Here is a 26,344-nt window from a genome sequence, read left to right as displayed (position 1 = left end):
TAACAGGGACCTTGGAAGGGACCTTGGAGGTCTTCTAGTCCAACCTCCTGTTGAAGCAGATACAGGGGTGGTATTCACTTACCTTCGCTACTGGTTCTCAAATGTGACCCCATGCTTCGCTCGCACGTGCCACCTCCGTGCGTGTGCAGGACCTCCCATGCATGCGCAGAGCGTCAAAAACAGGACGTGATTACGTCCTGGTTGGTGGGTGGAGCCTCCTGCTGCCGCCCTACTGGTTCACCTGAGCTGGATAGAACCGGCTGATTACCACCACTGAGCAGATACCCAAACCATTTCAGGAAAGTGGTTGTCCGATCTCTTCTTTAAAAGTTGTGGAGCAACCGCAACTTCTGGAGGCAAGTCAGATGTAGCCTTGAAGTCAGAGGTGAAATCTAAAAATTTTCCCATTGATGGGCATGGCTTGGTGGTCAGGTGACTGAATGGGCATGGCCAATAATAAAAATAATAAAGTATACAAAACTTGGGAGTGCACTGGTCTACCTTCTTTAAAAATAGAGGCACCAGTCTACCAACTTCCTTTTTTTGCGAGGCACCTGTCTACCTTCTTTAAAAATAGAGGCACCAGTCTACTAATTGCCTTTTTTTGGGAGGCACCAGTTTACCTTCTTTAAAAATAGAGGCACTGGTCTACTAACTGCCTACAGCGCTAATCAGCTGTAGTGTGGCCCTTTGAAGCGCCGCGGCAGTCATTTAAGGCCGTTTGCAGCTATATCATCACCGAGAACTTCAGGGACAGGAAAGAGGAACAGCAAGGCATGGGCGGTCGGGGGGGACGGGGGACAGGGATTTTTGCTACCGGTTCTCCGTACTACCTGCCCCCATCGCTACCGGATCGGCGATCTGGTCCAAACCGGGAGCATTTCACCCCTGCTTGAAGTCCATTGTAGCTTCGAATGGTAGCTTAGCAACCAATCGTAAATTGAATCAAAATTAAGATGTGCTTCAAAATGTGCAGATGCTACATTAGGCTTCATTAGTCCATGTTTAGTTTTCAGTCTACAATTAATAATAATTTCACTCTGCCTTGATCAGAATGCATCACAATTGCAGTTATAAATGCAACACTTTAGGATTAAAACCTGCAACTTTCCCCCTAAAATTTCTCCCTGCACAGGGTAGTAGGAATTGTGTCATATAATTTATCACTTAAAAGATCTGGAAATGCTGAGTTTGGTTTTCTTGAGCTTTGCGTGCTTTTGTGCACGTCTATTTTTATGTCTTGAGATGAGTGTGTGTGAATGATAAAACTGTTTTCTTCCACACTTTCATTGAAAAATTGCATCCCTTTTGGCACTAGTTAAGTCTGGCTTGTTATGAACATGCCAAGGGCAGAATAAGATGTTTTAATGCCTTTGCCACTTAAAAAAAAAAATCTGATTCATAGACTGCTTTGATGCAATTGGTACAATGAATTCACACTGAGGATAGTCAAGTCTTCCTTTGTTCTACCAGTCCATTGTTGCTTCTCCACTAGTCAATTTCCTGTCTCTGCACAATCATTCATCAACACAAACTTACCCCATTAACTTTTTCTCCTTCTCTCTCTCATCTCTCCTCTTCCTAACAGCTCCTGGGGCATTATTTTCTAACAGAAAAAACGAAAGAAGAAGTCTAATTGCAATGAATACCACTCACAATTCTACAGCTTGGGAATGCTACATACTTTGCATGAGAAGAAAGTAAAGGTAAAGAGTTTCCCTACCCAGTTGTGTCTGACTCAAGGGCGCAGTGTTCATCTCTGTTTCTTAGCTGAGGGAGCCGGCATTGTCCAAAGACACTTTTTGTGGTCATGTGGCCAGTATGACTATATGTCAAGGCACACAGAATGCTGTTACCTTCAAAGTGGTACCTGTTTGTCTACTTGCATTTGCATGCTTTCATTAGGTGGGCAGGAGCTAGAGCAAGTAACGGGAACTCACCCCCATCACACAGCACTCTGGTCACAAACCTGGGCTATCAGCTTTTCAGTTAAGATGAGGGGTCCTTATTAATCTCTGAGCTTGCTTGTTTTCTTGCAGACATATTACCCAAACTAGGTACCATCATCATTAGCACTGATGATATTATCAAGCTTGGGTAATGAAACATCTGCAAGAAAACAAGCAAGCTCAGAGAGCACCAAGAACCCCTCTTGTTAACCCTGAGCTACAAATATTTTCCTTTATTTGTTCCAGCTGACAAACTCAGCGTCTTTAACCACTGAGCCATTGCGCCTCTGTGTATGAGAAGAAAAAATGGAATATAAATTTAATAGATAGCTATAACAAGGTTGACTCAGCCTTCCATCCTTTATAAGGTAGGTAAAATGAGGACCCAGATTGTTGGGGGTAATAAGTTGACTTTGTATATAAATATACAAATAGGATGAAGACTATTGCTAACATAGTGTAAGCCGCCCTGAGTCTTTGGAGAAGGGCGGGATATAAATGCAAATAAAAATAAATAAATAAATAAAAATAACAGCAAGTAAAAGCCTTGGAACTGCAGAAGTACAGAAGCAACAGGTATTAAACAATAATACAATAATACAAGCAATATATTTTGAACGCATGGGCATCATGTAATTCCTTTTTTTCTCCTGTAAGAACTCAAGGTAGGGTCTGCTAACTCATTTATTTGTTTTATATAGTCACCCACCTCATAAGCGACTCTTTTACAGAGGGTAGAAATATATATTTCTTTATATATACTTGATCAGCTTGCCTTCAGAAGTTGTGTGTGCTCCAATACTGGAGCCCTAATTTAGAATATATTAACCATCAAGATATCAATCAATTAAATGTATTAATTTTAAGTTTCATGAGATTCTTCGTTGAGTCGTAACAGATGGCAACACCCCACCAATCTGGACTCATCTTGAAAAAAAAGAAAGCATGGTTGGTGCTGATTATGAGGTTGTCAACTAGTCTAGGGAGAGCTTGGTGGCTTATATGATTAGAACATTGGGTTGACAATCAGCAAGCCCGTGTTTGAGACCTGAGTGTTGCTGTGTGATGGGGTGAGTTCAGGGGTAAAATGCTCCCAGTTTGGACCGGTTCGCCTGATCTGGTAGTGATGGTGGCTGCTGGTTCGAAGAACCGGTGGCAAAAATCCCTGGCCCTGCCCCCCTGCCTCTGCTGAACCGCACCATCAGCAGAGGTTTGTTTTTTCAGCCGAAAACATGCCTTTAAAAGTAAAAAAAAGCCTTTGAGGATCCCGACCCTCAGCTGAGATCGGCAGAGCCTTTAAACTTAAAAAAAATTTTTTTAAAGGCTCTTCTGGTGGTCTCACCTGAGTTCCTCATCAGCAGAACCTTAAAAAACAAGTAGAAAACTTCCTTTTAAGAGATTCTAAGTCACTTACCTGATTACTTATCTAACGCATGGCTTTCCCAGCCCGAAAGGAGCAGTTTCACTTTCAGTACCATGCAGAATCAGTTGCTAGCTAATCTATTTCCTCAGCGAGCAACTAATGCTGGCTGGCTTTGCTGGCTGAGGAACTCTGGGAATTGAAGTCCACAAACCTTAAAGTTACTAAGGTTGGAGATTCTGATCTAAAAAAATATAAATAAAATAAAATAATAAAATAAAATATTTGTGCAGCTTTCTGAGATTTGGTGTGTTTCTGTAGTGTTTCACTCTAACTACACAAACACACAAAATCTCACAAAGCTGTATGTTGCATTTTGTGTGTGTGTGTCAGTTGTGTTGTGTTGTGTTGTGTTGTGTGTGTATAAAGTGTGAAAGTCAGTTTTTGAGCTTTTTATGGCTGTGTGAGGTTCCTGCTTGTTGCAAGGGCCATTTTGTGTGAAGTGCAGCTGCTTTTACATTGTGTGTGTGTCAGTTGTGTTGTGTTGTGTGTGTGTAAAGTATGAAAGATGGTTTTTGGTACCACTTATTGTTTTGTATACTTTGTTTATTATTTTTATTATTTATTGTTATTGGCCACGCCCACCCAGTCATCTGACCACCAAGTCACGCCCACCAATTAAGCCACGCCCACAGAACCGGTAGGGAAAATTTTTAGATTTCACCCCTGGGTGAGTTCTTGTCATTTGCTCCAGCTCATCCCCACTTAACAATTTGAAAGCATGCAAATGTGAGTAGGTAAATGGGTACCATTTTGGTAGGCACATTTACGGAGACATGAAAGAACCCCCCAACTGGGCATGCCCTGGACAACAGTGATGCCACTGGCTAATCTTTTTAACCTGGAAGTGCCTTGGCACTTCCAACATGAAAGCAGCAACTAGACTAAAATTTTTGGAGGGGCGGGGTCGATCATGGAGGAAGGCAATGGGAAACTATTTCCATTTGGTGTCATGAAAACTATGTAGACCTATCCAACCAGATCTGGTGTCAAGCTCGACTTGAGGGAGACTTTATTCCTTCAAGATTATTTTATTTCTTTATTGCCTGAAACTGCTTCTTTCTAATCTCTGACCAAAACTCCCTTTTCTCGCATGACTTATTTCTGTACTGTAGAATAGAATAGAATAGAATAGAATAGAATAGAATAGAATAGAATAGAATAGAATAGAATAGAATAGAATAACAGAGTTGGAAGGGACCTTGGAGGTCTTCTAGTCCAACCCCCTGCTTAGGCAGGAAACCCTACACCACTTCAGGCAAAATGGTTATCCAACATCTTCTTAAAAACATCCAGTGTTGGAGCATTCACAACTTCTGGAGGCAAGTTGTTCCACTGATGAATTGTTCTAACTGTCAGGAAATTTCTCCTTAGTTCTAAGTTGCTTCTCTCCTTGGCTAGTTTCCACCCATTGCTTCTTGTCCTGCCTTCAGGTGCTTTGAAGAATAGCTGGACTCCCTCTTCTTTGCGGCAGCCCCTGAGATATGGGAACACTGCTATCAACTCAGCTGAAGTATTCATGATTGAAATATAGGCACTTTCATAGCTCTGTTGCTTCATAATATCCTTGCATTGCTTTCTAGATTGTAACCACCTTGGGGCAAAAAGCTGATCTCTTGTCTTGGTACGCCGTTTTGCTCACCGATGGCATTACTTTAGTACTGCTGTTATCACCACATCAAAATAGCCTGAGAATTACAAATCCACAATCATGTTCAATTACCAATGGCTCAAACTACTGACATGCTTTGTGGATGAACAGGAGCAGATTTTCGGGTTATATTGCCAACAGAAGGGGGGGGAAATAACCCTCGGGCTTTCTAATTCATATCTAATCAAGACATAAAGGATTTGCTACGTAGAGAATTACTGTAGCCTATTCAATATTCAGTAGCTCACCTTATTAAACAAAGGAGATTGTTTATACTTTCTTCTTACCTTGTCAAGTTGTCTTTTTCAGTGCTATGTAGTCCCAACTCATTAACAGAGTAATGTGTTGCAGTTCCCCCAAATGAATAATAAATAAATAATAAATCCCGGAACAATTGTAACAACCTGAGGCTGAAGAATAATATTCCAAAATGATTTTATACAGTACAAATTATGAGCATTTCGGAGAGGTTATCTAATTTTAATTTTAAAAACGCCTCAGGCACTTTTTTAAACTTCTTTTGAAAGCACTGGAGTTTTGTCATCATTGGGTGGCAAACGGATTATCAGCCTGTCAGCTTCTCCGTGTCCAAAAAAATGTACCTACATTACACAAATTAATCTATATTATGTACTATGTACCACAAGATTTCAGCTAGAAGGTTGTGAATTTGGGGCTACTTTTAATTTTCCACCATTCCTTTATGACAAGGGTGGTTAAAACCTAAGTGTAAAATTATTCCTTTCAGCAAGAAAGAAGGGAGGGGGAGGGATATTATTATTATTTTTCCCACTGGCGATTTTGAGAAAATGCTCTTGATATTCCAGACCATTTACTGCTGGAAAATAGCTTCTATAATTGAAGAGACTCTGGTTCTTCCAGCCCTTGGATCTTGGTTTGAATGATCTCACCAGGCTCATATTTCTGCCTTTGAGTTAGTGACCTCCAAGGTTCTACCATTTTCTCTTTATTTCTCTTTACTTCTCTCATCCAATTATTTAATCCTGCCTTTATTTATCATGTGGTTTTAGTAAGCCCATACCTGGAAGACTGCATCTAGTTTTGGTCACCACAATATATATAAAAAAAGGTTGAGACACCAAAAAGAATGCAGAGAAGAGCAACAAGGATGATTCAGGGGTTGGAGGCTAAAGTTTATGAAGAATGGTTGCAGGAATTGGATATGTCTAGTCTAGTGAAAAAGAAGGACTAGGGGAGATATAATAACAGTGTTCCAATATTTGAGGGGCTGCCACAAAGATATTTAATATCTATTTTTTCAAAGCACCAGAAGGCAAGACAAAAAAAGGGCCTCTCGTGGCTCAGACTGCTAAGACAGTCTGTTATTAACAGCAGCTGCTTGCAATTACTGCAGGCTCAAGTCCCACCAGGCCCAAGGTTGACTCAGCCTTTCATCCTTTATAAGGTAGGTAAAATGAGGACCCAGGTTGTTGGGGGCAGTAAGTTGACTTTGTATATAATATACAAATGGATGAAGACTGTTGCTTAACATAGTGTACGCCGCCCTGAGTCTTCAGAGAAGGGCGGGATATAAATGCAAATTAAAAAAAATGGATGGAAATTAATCAAGGAAAGAAGCAACCTACACTAGCAATAGCGCTTAGAGTTATATACCCCTTCATAGCCTGCTCTCAGTGTCGCCATATTGTCACCAACAATTTGACTCCTCATTTTACTGATCTCAGAAGATAAAGGCTGAGTCAAACTTGAACTGTTCAGAATTGAATTGCTGCCAGTCACCAGAATTAGTCTGTAGTGTTGCGTTCTAACCACTGCGCCACCAACTAGGAAGAAATTTCCAAACAGGAAGAACAATTAACCGGTGGAATGGCTTGCCTTCAGACGTTGTGGGTGCCCCATCAATGGAGGCTATTAAGAAGAGACTGGATAGTCTTGAATAGTATAGGATCTCCTGCTCGAGCAGGGGGTTGGATTAGAAGACCTCCAAGGTCTCTTCCAAGACTGTTATTCTGTTATTCTGTTATTCTGTAAGAGCTGAAAAATCTCAATTTTAAATGGAAGAAGCCAGAGACAATAGTTGCAGACAGAACTGTGGAGCATGCGTGTAGTCCAATATGCTTAGCACATGATGTGATAGAACACATCATGGAAGGGTTGGAAGGGACCTTGAAGGTCTTCTAGTCCAACCCCCTGCTCGAGGAGGAGACCCTATACCATTTCACACAAATGGCTGTCCAGTATCTTCTTAAAAACCTCCAGTATTGGAGCACACACAACTTCTGAAAGCAAGCTGATCAAGTATATATAAAGAATATATGAGAGTTTTTTTTCCGTGTAAGATTGAGTGAGAACGTTGATGAGATCTCACTCATCATCTTCAGGCTTTGGCTTTGTTCTTACTTTGCTCACATAAGAACAAAGCCAAAGCCTGAAGATGATGAGTGAGATCTCATCGAAACGTTGCCTAAATACTTCCAATCTTACACGGGAAAAGACCCGAACATACCAAAACCTTCATACATATACTCATGAAAATCTACAAAAACAAAGAAATATATATTTATATATTTCTAATATACTTATATGACTAGAATGCTTTTTAAAAACCCATTGTATTTTATATAAATGAGTCCCATATTTCCTTAATCCATACTAAGACTACATCTATAAGCAGTCTGCTTATAGGCAGAAAGTATAATCGTATCCTCAATTAATTGAGCCACACATTTATCTTTCCAATAGCAGCCAATACTTACCTTTACAGATCTGAAAAAGTCTGCTGTAGCATTGGCCGCCATTAGCTCAAGAGTCCTTTAGACCTGGATCTCATCATATTCCGAAAGTTCATGCTAATGGCAGCTGCATTTTAGATTTATCCATGGATAAATTAATTTATTTTGAGAGGAAATTGGTTTAGGCTTCAATGGCTTGGTCGTCTCTGAATAATTGCCTTTCAGCAAGTACATCAATTGTTAGAAACAGGGTTGGGGTTGGGAGAATTTGTCCAATTCATTTTTTAAAAATTTCTCATACTTCTGAATATGTCTAGTCTAGTTCATTGCATCTAATACTTTTTTCTCCCCCCAAAAAAGTTTGCACTAAAATTTGAATGTACCATTTATCCACAAATATGTCAGTAGTGAAATGCTACTGGTTCGCACTGGTTCGGATGAACCGGTAGTAATAAAAACTACCGGTTTGGGTGAACTGGTAGTAAAAAAAAGCTACCGGTTCCTCCAAACTGGTATTTCTGATAATCATCTGTGCTGCACAATCTAAATCGCGTGGCACAGCTGTCCCCCCCTCGCTGTTCTACTTACCTTCCCAAGCCTTCTTTTTCAATGCGCAGCGCACGTTTGGCACGCACTGCACATGTGTGGCCAGAAAACCTGTGGCAAACTGGTTCAGATTTCACCATTGGAATATGAGCTTTAGGAGACATGCATAATTTTGCTTAATGTATAGATTTTGCAATTCATATCCCCGATATGTATTTCTTTCAATTATTTTCATCAATACATGCACTTTAAATACATGTAAAAAAGAGCATTTCCCTAAACAATTTCCATAAAATAATTCTGGTATATACTTTTCTGTAGCATATATTGTATTGTTAAAAAAAGTAATTGACAAGTTAACATTGCAAAATTTAAGGACTTATAATTGTCGAATGAAAACTTTCATTTGAGTTGTATCATGGTTCAAAAATGTACCTCTAGGAAAGACTGCATTCAAATGCAAACTTAATAAATATCCCCATTATTTCCATACAGGCCCCTCTGGGTCACTGTTGGGGGGTGGGGTGCACAATCCCTGCAGCACACCCTGGACTAGGGATATATGACTGTTTCTGGATGTTTTGCCTTTCCATATTCCTATAAATGGTTAATGGGACCAAGAGAAAAAAATTATTGCTTTTCATTTACATTTCTTAACACTGCATATCATTAACACAATCACTCTCCAGAAATGTATTTAATAATTTTCAGTTTCTGTCACATTAAGCACTGTAATTTACTCACAATTTCGTAGGACTATCTCCAAAGTTTTGGGAAGCTTATTCAGAGTAGAGGCCTCAGATGAACATCTGCAATCTAGGCTGTCACTTTCTAGTTTGAGTGCTAAGCTGTGAGGTTGCCCTTTGAATTTCCATAGCCTACTGTAGTAGAATCTCAGCACACAGTGTTTCTCTGAACTTGTCTCACCAAGCAGAGTCAAAGCTGGATAATAAATGCAGGGGAAACTACCTAAAACTCCCAGGATTGTTGAAGGACCATTTCCATACTATTGTTAAGAAGCTACATGGATATAACTTCAGAATCCTCAGAAGTAGAGTTTTGTTCAAATGAGATGTTACCATTAAACACAGAGGCATTTTGTGAAATTGATATATTGTGTATCCAGTGTCAGTTAGAAGAATGATGAATTGCCATCATGTTTGTATAGTCCAATGCCTTGAACTTTGGCTGAAATGTATTTTATATATGAGTACATATAAACATATGAATATATATTTGTGTCTGGAGATCTCTCTCTCTCTCTCTCTCTCTCTCTCTCTCTCTCTCTCTCTCTCCCTCCCTCCCTCCCTCCCTCACACACACACACACACACACACACACAAAGAGAGATTTAGTAAGGATTTTAATTGCAGTAGTAAAATCTAATGCAAACTAAAAGAAAGAAAGAATATAAAGAAAATGAAAGTTGCAAAGGAGAAGATAAAAAAACTGAATAAAAAGAAAACAAAGAAAATAAAAGTAAGAATGTACTAGAGAGAAAAGAAATATATAAAGAAGCAACTGCCAACTTTCTTCACAAGTATAAACAATTTTATAACTCTTCATCCCCTCGTATAGTATATATAATACTAAACTTGATCAAATACACCCACTTTATATTCCTTCCTTTTACATCTGAACAATCTTAATCTTTAATCCATTCAGTTTTTTTCTCATAGTGTTTTTAATTAATATTTTTTTCCATTTCTTCTCTGTCCCTTCTCAAAGGTTCTTAAAAGCTTCAATAAGCCTCTTTAAAAAATAGAGTTGTTTTCTTAGGAATAATTCTTAATATAAATATAGGAGCAGCAGTTTCTACAGATCCAACAGAAGAGATGCAAGCGGTATCACAGTGTCATGATCAGAGGTGGTATTCAGCCAGTTCAGACTGGTTTGGGTGAACTCGTAACTCTAACAATCAGCTGGCCCTGCCCACCTGCCCCCGCCCTATCCTGTCCTTTATTTCCTGCTTTCTAGCTTATCTCAATCACGCGGCACAGCTGATTCCCCCCCCTCGCTGTTCTATTTACCATTGCTGACATGGAAGGTAAGCAACTGAGCTTCTAAATGCTCCATTTTCAGCATGAAGGCACACTCACTGAACTGGTTATTAAATTGGCAACATCCCACCACTGGTCATGATGCAAGACTTTTGTACATTCATCACAATATCCTAAGTGCACTTGCAAAGGTGTGATACTGAGAGACTGTGTTCATCACACTGATGAAAGATGGAAGAGCCTATAGGGGCGACCATGCAGGAAAGTGATTTACTGACAATTTTATTCAACCTAATCAAATGTTTATCTCATATCTTAAGGCATCTGCAGTTGGTCTACATGAATCTCTTGCAGGGAAAGAATTCCTATCCAGCTGCTCAGCCAGCCATTCCATTATTGGTGTGGGGAACAATTCATAAATTAGGGAGAGGAGAGAAAATACCAGCGAGTCATTGCAAAGGAGGGGAAGAAAGGATAAATTTGTCACTGCAAGCTGTACTTTGACATCAAAGCACCATCATTTTCTTAAAGGTTTTCTCTTTTCCCTTCTGAGCTGACAGGAATCTATTTAACAGGTAACTCAGAGAGATGTAGCCCCTAGCAATGAGTTCACATTTCATGCAGTTTTAGCAACAATCTGTATTGAATTTCACCTGATTTCTTTCCTCTGCAGTATTTCATGTTGCTTACTGTCTGTTTGGCAGCCACTTCTTTGGGTGTTTATGTGCGCACATGTATAGAGGGGGGAAATATCCTTTCACCAACATAGTTTACATCCTCTGGAGTAAATATGTAACAAATATTAATTTACCTGATTTTCCCCCTTCTTAATCCATATCTCTGGTAGAGAGAATATTGTTCTGGACAGATAACTTTAGCAGAAAAATTATTAGGGCTAAGCAAGCTCTTCGAAAAAGGAACATAGGAGTGCTCTTCTTTTGGATTATTAAAGCAGCTACATCTCTTCCCACACACATGGGTTTGTATTCGAGCTGTTCCCCCAGACATGTATATACTTAGCTACCGGTATCAACAAGTTTAGACAAGCTTCCAAAATAGCCCCATGAGATTGAAAAAAATGATATGGCTGCTTTAATGATTCGAAAAAGGTGCTTGGTGCCCTCTCGTATTCATCCCAAAGTACTTCTGACAAAGGGGTTGCAGAGTCCTAGAAATGATGCATTTTTTAAAAAAATGATGAGATTCTTACTCTGCTTTTTTAGTCAATCTTGAAGCTTGCCATTGGTGCCTTAAACTGACTAAGGCTCTTTGAGTTTCAGACAGGAAGCCTTTCCAGCTACACTGGGACTTTTGTAGGATTGAATGAAACTCCCTCTCCATGCAGAACAGTGTGCTGCATGGTGAACAACTTTCGCTGTGCGACAGCTGTATCTTTAAAGATGCATTTCATACACATGTACAACATATATTTAGCCTTCTAAATCTGTTCTTTTTTAAACAACAGGGGCAAGAGTGAAATCTACTTACCTTCCTTGCCGGTTCGGAAGTACACGTGCCGCGTGTCACATGCGCGCGCAGACCCTCTGCACATGCACAAAACCTTTCTGCGCATGCGCAGAGGGCACAAAACACATTACTTCCTGGTTAAAACCAGGAAGTAATGACAGCCGACGGGTGGGTGGGGCCTTGCACCACAATTGCTACGGGTTTTCCGAACCACCTGCCACAATCGCTACTGGATCAGGGGATCCGGTCCGAACTGGGAGCATTTCACCCCTGAACAGGGCATATTTTTAAAGTAAAAAAAAAAATCCATCCCCATCACACAATTGCTCATTAAAGGATCAAGAAAGACTAAGTCAAGCAAACAGACACCCTGTTCACAGATTTGTTAAATTACACTGACACTTCATAAGTAAACCACTTCCATATTTTGACATTTTTTCAGGAGCACCGTCTACTCCAGCACACATAGTACTAATTTCCAACATTCTGAAAGTATTTATGATTTCCTTTTCCTCAATTTTTCCTCAATGGGCACTAGCATTTATAGTGTTTGCTTTAATTCTACTGTTTCCCTTGTCACTCTCATGACCACTGCTGCCCAGAGTTCTTGGAAATGGGTGATAATTTAAATAAATAAACTCATCCCCAAACCAATCTCCCAAATATGTCTTCCAACATTTTTTGCTCTATGTGGGACTGTCCATACTAATTTCCCCCAGTAATTATAGGTTTTGTGTATTTTGATGATGTTGTTGTTGTTAGTTGCAAAGTCGTGTCTGACCCATTGAGACCCCATGGACAATGTTCCTCCAGGCCTTCCTGTCCTCTACCATCCTCGGGAGTCCATTTAAGCTCACACCTACTGCTTCAGTGACTCCATCCAGCCACCTCATTCTCTGCCGTCCCGTTCTTCTTTTGCCCTCAATCTTTCCCAGCATTAGGCTCTTCTCCAGTGAGTCCTTCCTTCTCATTAGGTGGCCAAAGTATTTCAGTTTCATCTTCAGGATCTGGCCTTCTAAAGAGCAGTCAGGATTGATCTCCTCTAGGACTCACTTGTTTGTTTGTCTTGCAGTCCAAGGGACTCGCAGGAGTCATTTTGTTTTGATATAGGTAGTTACAAAGATAAAAATAATATAAATTTTTGCTGGTTTTTTTCTGTCTTTCTTAGCTTGCATTTGTTCCTGTTTTGCCAATTATTGGGGTTTTTCTTATGTTTGCTGATGTTTACTAAGGAAACACCAAGCTAAGTATCTAAGGATACTAGAATATCACTTGGTAAAGTTGTCTAGGAGATGGGGAGAAACCAGTTTCCTGCCCCCCGGCAAGTCAGCTGCCCAGAATTGTAAAATAAATAAATAAAATTAAAAATAATGAAATGAAAAGTATGAGATTTTTGATGAGATTGTAACGGATAGTGGATTTAAAAACAACAGTGAAAATATTTGGCCGTCACCTAACAACGTGGTGTTTGTGTCAGGTCCATTTAGTTTACCTACGAATAAATGACAAGCAGAGTCCAATCCCAAGTGTTGACATGTGCTGTCAAGTTTGCTGATGGACATGTTTGAAGTCCGCTTTGAAGAGAAGTGATCCAAGACTGTAAAACCCTGTAAACATTGTTCTTCAAATAACCTTCCATGGCACTTTTCTAAATTACCAATCAAAAGTATAAATAAGGGCATATACTGTGGGCACTTCAATCTGTGTTTAAGAGACAAAAACTAAACAGCAGCGTTTTTGTGAAAAGCCCTGGTCATGGTTTAAGCCATCAGCTGATAAATGTATTAAGAATAACTTTTTAGATCTCTGCATGATGCTGTGGTTTTGTGCTAGGGAAAAGTAAATCGGACTGAAACCTGAAACTGTTCCCAGTGGCCCGTCGTCTTTTAGAATATCATTTAAACCAAGGGCATTCTGACACAAAGTCAAGGTCTTTTTGAAGGGTAGCTGTATTGTTGGTAGTGTTAAATAGTTTGACATCATCAGCGAAAAGAACACAATTACTTTTAATATGGTCACAGAGATCATTAATGTATAATATGAAGAGTGTTGGTCCAAGAACACCGTCTTGGGGAACGCCACTATTGATAGGAACAGGATTTGATAGGGCACTGCCTATTTTGACCACTTGTTGTCTGACAGGAACGCTGATATCCAATTGTGGAGGGGTCCGGAGATGCCGTAGGATTTTAGTTTTAGGAGAAGTTTGTCATGTACCACTGAGTCTTGTTTAGCAATGGAAATTTTGGGCCCAGTTGTGGTCATAAATCAAGGATTAACTGTATGAGCATTTTTTTTTCCTAGGTGAAGAAGAAGCAGGGCAACTAGAAAGTTGCTCAGAACTGGAGAAAAATTACAACATCAAAATCAACATCAACGTATTTTCTTCTCTTATTTCAATGCAGGCTCAAGGCCACTACCACTCCGAGGCTATCTTGAAAATGCAATGGAAACAGAAGCTTCTTTTCCCTGTTCACAGAAGAAAACAAATCAGGAAATTAGAGGGCAGAAGCCAACCCAACGAAAGTACAGGAATGCACACCTCTTGCCGTTAAACCTCCTTCCATCTCTGTAACTACTAAATCCATCTTTAGGAGATTGTAGGGCGACTCTGCCACTTTCCTTAATGTCAGGAGGGAATTTCAAACGGCTAGCTGTCTGTCATCCAGGGTGAGACGGCTACCCCACCGCCCCTTCTCCTTTTCAAAACTGGGATTAGTGTCATGGAAAGCTGGGAGCTTGTCGTTTTTGGCATTTGTCTACCGAGTGTTTGTTTCATGCAAATCAATCAATCTCATTGCAAGTTGCAAAGGAGGCTGAAACTTCAAACCTTTCTGCCAAGTAGCTTCACGTTACCATACACTCCTCCTGTTTTGCCCTCAAGTCTCTATTCTGCAGTTTTGTGCAAGCTGAGATGCCAAGTCCTGCACAGGTATTCACATTATCATCTAGATCTGCCCTTAGGGGAAAGGAGGTGGGGAGGCCCTTGGTTTAAATGATATTCTAAAAGATGACGGGCCACTGGGAACAGTTTCAGGTTTGAGATTTCTCCCCCCCCTTCCTTCTTGTTATTTTGTTTTAAGTGCTATCCGCGGGCAATAAGAAACAAAAGACTTCAGCGGCATTAACACTGGTGCTCTTTACAGAGCATAAACAATAATATAAAGAACATCAATAGCTTTAATCTAGCATCAAACCACAAGCATTAAGCTGTAGCAGAAAGTCAGTGTTTAGGCATAGCAATCACAAAATGGGTCCAGCTGCATTTGCTCTCTGTTTAAGCATTCTCTCTCCAAATTCTGCTTCTTTTTAAAGTTTTTTTTCCCTTGCTCTCCGAGTTCAGTTTGCATTTTTAAACTTGCTTTGTTTTGCATCATGTCTTATGAGACAGTGACTGATGATGGAAAAGGCTACGTGGCCCAGTAAAAGCAAGCATTAACCAGAACATATATAAAAAACCTTTCTATGGTTTGTCGAATGTCAAAATTTAAACAAAAACCAAAAACAGAGTTTGTTTTGGAAATAAGTACGGGTAGTCCTTGATCTATGACCATAATTGTGCCCAAAGTGTATGTTGCTAAGTGAGACCTTTTCTTAAGTGACTTTTGCCCTATTTTACGATTTTCCTTGTTAAATGAATCACTGCAGTTGTTAAGTTAGTAACCTGGTCGTTAAGTGAATCTGGTTTCCCCATTGACTCTGCTTGTCAGAATATCGCAAAAGGGGGTCTCATGAACCCAGGATACCACAACCGTTGTAAATATGAACCAGTTGTCAAGCATCAAATATAAGTCCTGTGACTATGGAGATGTGGCGATGGTCATAAGTCTGAAAAATGGTCATATGCCACTTTTTTCAGTGATGTTGTAACATCAAATGGTCACTAAATGAACTGTTGTAAGTCGATGACTACTTGTATTGAACATCACATCCAAAGGTGGTATTCAGCTGGTTCGGACTGTTTTGCCCGAACCGGTACGGAAATCACAGGTGGGCCTGTCCACCTGCCCTAGCTCTATGCTGTCCTATTTAGGCACGTTTTTGAGGTCTGCACGAGCGAGAAAAGCACATGCGCGTAAGGCCATGTGCATGCGTGGAAGTGGCGCGTGCAAGCGAAGCCAGCGTGAACGTGCGCGTGCTCACATTTGTGAACCAGTCGGGAAAGTAAGTGAATACCACCCCTGGTCACATCATGCATTACCTGTTTACAGTTGTGCAGAATTGCAATATATAAACAGGAAACAAATCTCCTGCTTTAGGCACTCTCTCTCATAATCATACTAGGACGGGGGGGGGGAAAAGTAATGACACAGAAAGCCCTAGAAACTGAGATTTGGGGAAAAGGCTTAAGTATCTGTTTTGGTTTTACTTAGTTTCTCATTTTTCTAACACTAAGTTAATTTCAGCTGGTTTCTGCATGACATCACAATTTGTTTCTTCAAAAGTCAGCATGGTATGTACAACATTTCTGAGACTGTTTATTCCAACATTTACCATCTTGGAAGCATTTCCTCCTAGTCTACGCATTGTTGATATAGTTTGTGTGTTGTTTGGATGATTTTTACTCAGACATGCATACCAGATATGTGTTGGTACCTTACATGTACCTCCTTGTTGATGGGATGCGGGCAAAAATATAATAACTCACAACATTGTAAAAGCATAAAGTGTTATTTTTTTGGAGTTCTGCGGGTTTTGTTATTGCTTTTTGTTTTGTTCAAAGTTTTAGTATTTTTGCATTTTTTTCAATGTCCTGTTCCTTCCTTGAATATTCAGTCCAACAAAAAAAGGACAAGATATAATATTGTCAGCCACAATAATGGCATGCGGAGTTATTTGCTTTATTGTTCTTTACCTATAGACAGAATCTTGCCAGACTATAGTAACTATTTGCCTAACTATAGATATACTCTAGAAATAGCTAGGAAGAAGTCCCAAAGGTGCTTTTTCAAGAGGCAATTGGACTTTCTGGTTTTTCTTTGCCTTGGATGAGAAACGAAACGTCTTCAAAGAAAAACCAGGAAGTCCAGTTGCCTCTTGAAAAAGCACTTTTGGGACAATCATGACCAGGATCACTAAGAATCTCTAAAGACAGTTAGGAAGGAGCCATTTTAATCCTCTTCCTGCTATCCAAACTTTGTAAGCTCAGCTGTTTCATTGCTCTGAAAAGCAGCCCCCTCTCTCCTGGGAATCCAGACTACATTCCACCACAGATATAAATTGAATAAATAAATAAACAAGCAAGCAAACAATCCAATTAGGTGACCACGTGGCAGGGTAGATGGCAATCCTAGCTCAATCCAATCAAATGGCAAAATATGTATGGTTGGATTTTTCAAGGGTCAAAACATCTGTAGGTCATAAAAAGCATTCATAGACATTAAATCAGACAGGGAGAAAGGAAAGTATAACTTTCTTTTATTTTTTTCCCCTTCCCTCTCCTGTCCTCCCACTCTAGAGGGAAAAAGTAGGGATCACTGTCTTTTTTTGAAGTTAAGAACTGTTTTGTGAATATACAGTAGTGGCCAAAATTGTGGAAACCTTTTGAGAAAAGTGTATTTTCTAAAACTAGCTAATAATAACACCACTTTTTTTTGGAGTAGTACCATAAATTTATATATCAATGGAAAGATAATTTAATCAAGAATGTAATGCAATAACTTTTATGAAGGATTTGCCATTAGAATGGCAGTTAGAGTATAAAGAAAAAAAGTGAAACACATAGAAAAAATGAGATATACAAAAATTATCACCATGTCAGTTAATATTTAGTTGGGTAACCTTTAGCATGAATTATGGCCTTAAAACATCTTCCCCTGGAGTGAACCAAGTCTTTTAGTTCTGCAGCTGTTATAATGTGAAACCAAGACTGAATGATTGCTTCTATTAACTGGGTTTTGTTGCTGGGTCGCTTCTGATTAACAAGTTTTTTAGGCAGCTTCATAGATTTTCAGTTGGGTTAAGGTCTGGGCTATTCCCAGGCCATTCCAGCAGTGGAATATGATTATCTTGAAACTAAAAAAAAAAAAAGTGGTGTTATTAGACATCAAACCTCAAAAATGCACTTTTCCCAAAAGGTTTCCACAATTTTGGCCACTACTGTAGCTTTGAAATAACCAAAGAGAGAAAATAAAGATTTGATCAGTATGTCCCACTGTCCATTTTCACCCTCCAAAGATAACTTTAAAATGCTTAGGGAGATGGACTAGGAGTAGGGAAACCTGCAATAAGTTTCATCAAAACTCACAGGATAATTTTGAGCCAGTCTCTCTCAGATCAATTTATCACACAAGATTATTGTTGAGGGATTAAAGGAAGAGGATCTCCATTTTGAGCTCCTAGAGAAAAAAAGGGGAAATAAATCATATAAACTTTAAGAAAATTTATAGGAAAGATGAACATGGAATTCTAGGTCATGTTTAGTTTGGTAATAAAAGGAAGAAGAAAATTCTTTTTATTTGGCATAGATTTCAAACAAACATTACTAATTGTACCCAGTTCCTCAAATCAGCCCACAATCAACAAAAACAGTCTGTTTTGGCCAAAAATCAAAAGTCTGCAAATTGACGCAAAATACAAATGGATGTTCAGATAGGAGATTCGCAAAATATGGTTTTGCAATAGAGAATGAAACTGTTCCTCTAAACAGATAAGTTTCAAACAGTGCAAGCAAAAGTTTCTGAAATGTGTTTAACATCTGATGTGATAATTGCAATGCAGGGAACACGACTTTCCAAAGTATCCATCTTTGTACATTCATGACCGACTGGAGATCAAAAGTGGTTGAATGAATGAATAATATGTAGGACTGCCATGATTCCAAAATATATCAAAATGTAAACAGTGGGCTTTTATCCCCCAACATTTTTACTTAGGGGACATGAAGACATAGCAGCTATTGGTATAAAATGCTGACATTGATTAGCTTTGCTGGCTGAGGGACTCTGGGTGTTGAAGTCCACAAGTCTTAAAGGGACCAAGGTTGGAGACCCCTGATTTATATAGTGCAGCAATGAAGGCCTCAGAAACTATATTCAATATTCAATATTCAATATATCTAGAGCTACAAAGGTCAAAATTATGCAGACTATAATGTTCTCTGAAGACACTCTATGGAAACGACACTCTATGGAAGTGAAGGTTGGACTTTAAAGAAGCAGGATGGGAAGAGTATTGATGACTTTAAAATTTGAGAATACTGTGACCAGTCAAGAAAACAAACTGATGGATCATCAACTCAATAAAGTCATAGTCATTATTCAAGGTACAAATGACCACACTCATAATATCCTATCCATCACTGGAAGACTTAAAAGAACAGGTTAGGCTTCAATTGTCATATGAAAATCTATCTAGGTGGTTATTAGAAGTAGAAAATCATAATAAAAATATTGTGTGAACACAGAAAAGAGGTTAATTCAAGAGTCAAGCATGTTGGGTGAATGCAACAAATAGTTTTAGAATCTGATTTTCCAATAGCTAGCTTTTTAACCAATGTAAGATATAATACATAAGTTAAAGAGTTGTACTGCTTAAGGACAGACTCTCTGAAGAGCCATTAACATGTCTTGTCCTGTATTGTTCTGAGAACATGGAAAGTATTTTCTTCACAGCTGTTCTGTCCCCTCCCGGCCTCAGCCACGCAAGCTGGCTAAACGAGCCAGTAATTGAGTTCACGGCTGCTATCAGTCCTGGCAGGGAATCTGCAGCTGCCTGCCAAAGTCTCCCTTATCTTGGAGTTGTTGGGCAACCAGGAAATCAGCAATCCAGGGCGAATGTTCAGCTCAATTCTCCATGAGTCAAAGAGTTCAGCTCACTTCTCCACCAGTCAAATAGTTCAGCTCAATTTTTGCTCGTCACAGAGCAGAAGAGCAGCCAGGGCTGCTTTTATACTCTGTGGGGTGTGGCTCCATGACTCAGCACTCTCTAGGCCTGCCCCACTTCTTCCTTTGTTGTAGCCGCCTCTTGTATCTCCGAAATCTGGGATCTAGCCAGGCCTGGTTGCCATCAGCCGGGTCTAGAGGCGTGGCCTGGGGGGAGGAGAGTAGGGGATGGAGGCCTCATTATCTCCTCCACCTGGCCTGCATCTGGCTCCTGGAGCTGAGCCAGAGGAGTCGGTGCTCCAGAGGTAAATCCTGATGGCCCTTCCCCCTCACTTTCCGAGTCACTTTCTGGCAGGGGGCCTGGCTCGGGGGGCGCAGACACAACAACAGCCATGTTTAGTCCCTATTTTCTCCACTTATAGAAAATCTATAAAGACCCAACAATTTTGCCAGGTTTTTAATTGCCACTTGATTTTAGTTCTAGTAGCAGTTAAATTATAATCTTTTGTATTTTTTAATTTTTTTGTTAGCTGCCTCGAGTACTCATCTAAAGAGGTTGCAGTATAGCTGCAGAAATAAATAGTTAATTTTTTTTAGATTAAAGGAAACTGGTTAACCAATTTGGAAAGTTATGAATTGCTGTGGATCAGAAAGGAAGTAGAAAATATATAGTATTCTTATGTTCAAATCTTTTAAGATAACAGACCATAATATATGTAGCTGTGTTTCCTAAATTTGGATCTATGTCTTCAAAGGTAGCTTTGATAAATGGAAACTGCAACATGTTTAATTAAAATATTACTTCAAAGATGGAAGAGCTAAGTTAGCGTTTTAACATCATGAATCAGATTACAACAAGCTGCAATAGAAATTTTGTAATGCTGTTGAAAATGGTGAGTTTATTCCATATGGACACATATTAAGGGATAAAAAGCTATTATGATAATATTAAGGAACATTAACTCCTCAAATGGCTTAGTTAGGCTCTCAGGATTATTAGAAATTACCAACAATAAGTTATATTTCAAGGATAAACTTAATATAGTTTCCTCCAGTTATTCCATTTCCTTTTACAATAAACACAACACAACACAATACAGTACTATACCATGCCATGCCATGCCATGCCATGCCATGCCATGCCATGCCATGCCATACAATAAAAATAAAATATAAAATTTCTAGCACTTGCTGTATTTCAGGACACCTTTAATTGTTGACAATCATATATACCTAAATAACATAAATGTAGAAATTCAAACTTTAAATGCTTCATACTGTTATAAAAGAAATACTTAACTATTTTAAAAGGGGCATTTAAAACAGAAACAGTCATCTCAAGGACTATTGCAATTATGAATTTCAGTGTCTCTCTCTTCCCATTGATAAACTAGTACTCCATTTTGTTACTTTATGGGTTTGATCCTATAATTTGAAAGGTGTGTAAAGGTGTTGGTATATTGGACTGATAAAAGATAGAGAATGGAGAAAGGAAGAGCGAGGCTCAAATAATAATGAAAAAGAGAACATTTTGGCATGAACAAGCTGTTATTACAAACGTGTAATGTGAGAATCAATTAATTCCTTTAGAAGTAAATCCCATCTGAATACTCCATGACTATTGGTCATTCTCTTCTGATGAAAAGCAAATATGTTTTAAGTATCAACAGGTATTTTCTCATTGTAAATAGTTGAGCGAGTGGGGCAGAACTCCAGAACTGGGGAACAGTCAGAATGAGGTCTCTTTAAGACCAAACAAAAGGTTTGCTGGACTTCTTCCAGAGTCGAGGATTCAGTTATGAGATTCCTTTCGGTCAACTTTGACCCCAGTACTGTTGTTTTGATAAGTGACTTCCAACCAGTGGTGAGATGCTGCCAGTTTAACAACTGGTTTGGTGATAGCACGCTTTGCACATATGTGCCCAATGCATACTGTGTGCGCTTGCACAGTTTTACAAATACTAAACTTCTGTGTTACCACTTGGGAGTAACACAGCTGAGGCGCTACAATCTGCTCTGCCACTCCCAGCTGATCATTGGAGCTACCGATTCGCCCGAACTGGTCCGAATCGGTAGAATTCCACCCCTGCTTCCAACAAGAAGCACTGATACTCTAACGCAGGGGTCAGCAACCTTAAACATTCAAAGAGCCACAAAGGTCCTAACCGGAAGCCCCTATTCAATTTTGGAGCTGACCGGAAGTCCAGGTCCCCCATCATAGTCTCCTCCTAGCGTGATGTCCTTTTCCCTCTGCTGATCCGAAGTCCGGTTCCCCCACCATAGAGTCTCCTCCTAGCACAGCATCCTTTTTCCTCTGCCGACTGGAAGTTGGTTACCCCACCAAAAAGTCTCCTCCTAGCGCGACATCCTTTCCCCTCTACCTATCCTAACCGAAAGCCCTATCAATTGTGGAGCTGACCAGCAACAGGGAGCCAAAGCAGAAGGATGAAAGAGCCACATGCGGCTCCAGAGCCACGGGTTGCTGACTCCTGCTCTAACACAGTTTCCTGTTTATTGTTGTCTCCCATACAAGTTGCAACCTGGCCCAGTCCTGCTTAGTTTCCAGTCCAGACAAAAACATCCAGGTGCTGCCACCTGTGTTTTGCTTTTGAGTGATTATTTGCAATCATAGAATTTTAGTTGTATTCCTTTGGTTATATTGTGAACTATATCAAAGCAGGCTTTTCAACTGCAACTAGGATATAAATCTCAGACTAAAGGAATATTTAGATATTATTGATGTAGAGTGCCTGATGCATTGATATTGACATTGACATTGTTTTATGACAAATATGCTTTTCTATTTCATGGAGGTTATGCTTCTCAAGCCTCAGACATTTGGAGAAACAATTCTTAGAAGTTAAAAATGCAAAAGAAAGGGGGAAAAAGTGTTTTTTATTCCACATAGAGGTTGTCCTCAATTGACAATGGATGCCTCCAAAGGTGTGGTGAAATCTGAACCAGTTTACTACTGGTTCACTGGCTGCGCGTGCACGCTGTGTGCACGTGCGTGCATGCAGTGTGCACCACGCATCAAATGCGAGGTGGCTCGTGGCTCCCATATAACACCGATCCTGCGCAGGCTGCACTGGCTACCTGTGGTTTTCCGAGTGCACTTCAAGGTGCTGGTTACCACCTTTAAAGCGCTCCATGGCATAGGACCGGGATATCTTCGGGACCGCCTTCTGCTACCACATGCCTCCCACCGGCCGGTACGCTCCCATAGAGAGGGTCTCCTCAGGGTGCCGTCAGCCAAACAGTGTAGGCTGGCGACCCCCAGGGGGAGAGCCTTCTCTGTGGGGGCACCTACCCTCTGGAATGAGCTTCCCCCAGGACTTCGACAACTTCCTGACCTCCGGACCTTTCGCCGCGAGCTGAAGACGTATCTATTCTTCCGAGCAGGACTGGCTTAAATAGGGTTTTTAAATATGGATTTTATTGGGGTTTATTTTATATTTTGTATTGTATTTTAAATTTTAGGCCATATTGAATAAGTTTTTTAAAGAGTGTTTTTATTGTAATATATGGTATTATTTTATCTGCCTGTTCACCGCCCTGAGTCCTTCGGGAGAAGGGCGGTATAAAAATTAAATTATTATTATTATTATTATTATTAAGCAGTGCAAGCCAAAAGGAGGCATGGGGTAAGTAGAACAGCGTGTGTGTGTGTGTGTGTGTGTGTGTGTGAGAGAGAGATCAGCTGTGGCACGCGATCTTTTTTTTCTTTTAAAATCATTTTTTTACAACCTATTCAGCCTATATAACCTATTTTAAAATGCTTTTAAAAGAAAAAAAAGGCTCTGATGATCACGTGGCTCAGCTGTGATCATCAGGGCCTTTTTTTTTTTTTACGTTTTAAAAGCATTTTTTAAAAGAACCAGCAAGTCGGCAAGCTGGCAACCGGGTGATTGGGCGGGCATGGAAGGTGGGGGGAGGGCAGTGATTTTTGCTACCAGTTAATAATAACAGAGTTGGAAGGGACCTTGGAGGTCTTCTAGTCCAACCCCCTGCCCAGGCAGGAAACCCTACACTATTTCAGAAAAATGGCTATCCAACATTTTCTTAAAAATTTCCAGTGTTGGGGCATTCACAACTTCTGCAGGCAAGTTGTTCAACTGGTTAATTGTTCTAACTGTCAGGAAATGTCTCCTTAGTTCTAGGTTGCTTCTCTCCTTGATCAGTTTCCACCCATTGCTTCTTGTCCTGCCCTCAGGTGCTTTGGAGAATAGCTTGACTCCCTCTTCTTTGTGGCAACCCCTGAGATATTGGAACACTGCTATCATGTCTCCCCTAGTCCTTCTTTTCATTAAACTAGACATATCCAGTTCCTGCAACCATTCTTCATATGTTTTAGCCTCCAGTCCCGTAATCATCTTTGTTGCTCTTTTCTGCACTCTTTCTAGAGTCTCAGCATCTTTTTTACATTGTGGTGACCAAAACTGAATGCATTATTCCAAGTGTGGCCTTACCAAGGCATTATAAAGTGGTATTAACACTTCACATGATCTTGATTCTATCCCTCTGTTTATGCAGCCCAGAACTGTGTTGGCTTTTTTGGCAGCTGCTGCACACTGCTGGCTCATATCTAAATGGTTGTCCACTAGGACTCCGAGATCCCTCTCACAGTTACTACTTTTGAGCAAGGTACCACATATCCAGTACCTGTGCGTTTTGGTTTTTTTGGCCTAAATGTAGAACCTTACTTTTTTCACTGTTGAATTTCATTTTGTTAGATAGCACCTAATGTTCTAGTCTGTCAAGATCTTTCTGTATCTTGAGCCTATCTTCTGGGAGTGTTGGCTATTCCTGCCAGCTTGGTGTCATTTGCAAATTTGATGAGTTCCCCATCTATCCCCTCATCCAAGTCATTGATGAAGATGTTGAAGAGTACTGGGCCTAAAACAGAGCCTTGGGGTACTCCAATGCATACTTCCCTTCCATACTTCTCCGAACCACCCACCGCCATCGCTACTGGATCGGCTGATCCAGTCCGAACTGGGAGCATTTCACCCCTGCCCCAAAGTACTTATGATTGGTTTCTGACATTATAATGGCCGACCTCTACTTGGTGACATAACCACATTTTGGTTCCTTGGCCTGCATTTGCATTCATTTGCAGCATTCTATGATGATTTACAATGTTTTTGCCAATGTTTTGCATATAGCAAAACAATGAGTTCACTTAACAACATGCAATTACTTAACAATCAAGGTGGTTTGCAAACAAAGATTGTAAAATTGGGTTGGCCGTGTGCTGACCTGCTTTGCAATCATGATGACCTATGACTATGATGGGCAAGCTCTGTTATGGTCATAAGTTGTGGACTACTTGTAATAACTTGAGAAATCTCTTCCATAGCAAATTTCACAAACTTAGGAAACATGTAATGTTGTCTCCAGAAATTTCAGCTGCTTATATTTTATAGTATGTGCGAGAAGTCCTTCTTCTTGTGCCATATCCGCCATTGGACATTGGCGATCGTGTTGGCAATCCTATTTTTATCAACAGCCACATGAAAAAGTGCTGCTGAGTTTTGTCCAAACCAGTTCCTTAGATCTTGAAGCCATGATGTTCTTCTTCTGCCTGGACCTCCTTTGCCTTCAATCTTTCCTTGGAAGATTAAGTGAAGTATGCCGTATTTTTCTGGGTGTCGCATCACCCAGAAATGCTCCTGTTAAATAAATTGACAATAATTCTGTGAGGTTAATACTCACCACAAAAACATGTACATTTTGAAACATTATTTCATTTTTAAAAATTGCTGCCAATACTTAAGAGCCATGGTGGTGCAGTGGCTAGAATGCAGTACTGCAGGCTACTTCTACTGACTGCCTACTGCCAGCAGTTCGGCAGTTCGATTCTCACTGGCTCAAGGTTGACTCAGCCTTCCATCCTTCTGAGGTCGGTAAAATGAGGACCCAGATTGTTGGGGGCAATAGGCTGACTCTGTAAATCAGTTAAGGAGTGCTGTAAAGCGGCATATAAGTCTATATGTTATTGCTATTGTGGGCTCTTCAATATTAGTTAGTATGGCAAACAGAAAGGGCTTGTGGAAGTTGTAATCCAAATATCTAGATTGTCTCATATTGCCTACCTTTCTTTTAGGAGTATTTGTATTTGTGCTATTTACTAACATTTAAAAAGTTTTAATCTCTCTCAAAATAAAAGAAAAAAGAAAAAAAACATGCTGTATAGGGAACAGAACAAAATACAGGTTTAAAATTATCTGGCAGAAGGTTCATGAACTTAATGCAAGTTTCTAAACTTCCTGAAATAACTTGCAAGCTTAGTTCACAAAATGGGAAAGTCCCCATGATCTTCAGTGGGTTTCAACAACTGTGCAAGGTCTTTATATGATGGCATTAAATAACCAAAGACAGGTATGAAAAAAGAAACAGAAGAAATAAAAAAAAAGAAATAAAAACACTTTTTAAATCCCACTAATTTCCATAGGAAAGTTTAAAGCAACTACTTAAGACTCCTACAAAAAATAAAAATAAAAATAGAAGTTGACCACACGGCCGACTCAATCATTTGGGCTTCTGTCTTTTTCCAAAATGGTTTCTGCAGCTGTGGTGGTGCAGTGGTTAGAATGCAGTACTGCAGACCACTTCTGCTGCCTGCCGGCTGCCTGCAATTTGGCAGTTGGAATCTCACCAGGCTCAAGGTTGACTCAGCCTTCCAACCTTCCAAGTTCGGTAAAATGAGGACCCAGATTGTTGGGAAGAATTATGCTGACTCTGTAAACCATTTAGAGAGGGATGCAAAGCACT

At 39.9% G+C, this 26,344-nt stretch overlaps 1 long non-coding RNA gene across 1 annotated transcript in view; it reads left to right on the top strand.

Annotated features, from left to right (window-relative positions):
- LOC131196278 (uncharacterized) overlaps positions 1-14,249 on the top strand; it is a 62,385-nt gene extending 48,136 nt beyond the window's left edge. The window contains exons 2-3 of the long non-coding RNA XR_009154683.1: positions 1,589-1,706; positions 14,153-14,249. This is a non-coding gene — a long non-coding RNA (uncharacterized LOC131196278). The remainder of the gene's footprint in view (positions 1-1,588; positions 1,707-14,152) is intronic.
- The last annotated feature ends 12,095 nt before the right edge of the window (positions 14,250-26,344 follow it).

The sequence above is a fragment of the Ahaetulla prasina genome, chromosome 3 (assembly GCF_028640845.1).
Source record: "Ahaetulla prasina isolate Xishuangbanna chromosome 3, ASM2864084v1, whole genome shotgun sequence".
Classification (NCBI taxonomy): domain Eukaryota; kingdom Metazoa; phylum Chordata; class Lepidosauria; order Squamata; family Colubridae; genus Ahaetulla; species Ahaetulla prasina.
The sequence above is the reverse complement of the archived record's forward strand: the minus strand, read 5'-3'. Positions and strand labels throughout refer to the sequence as shown.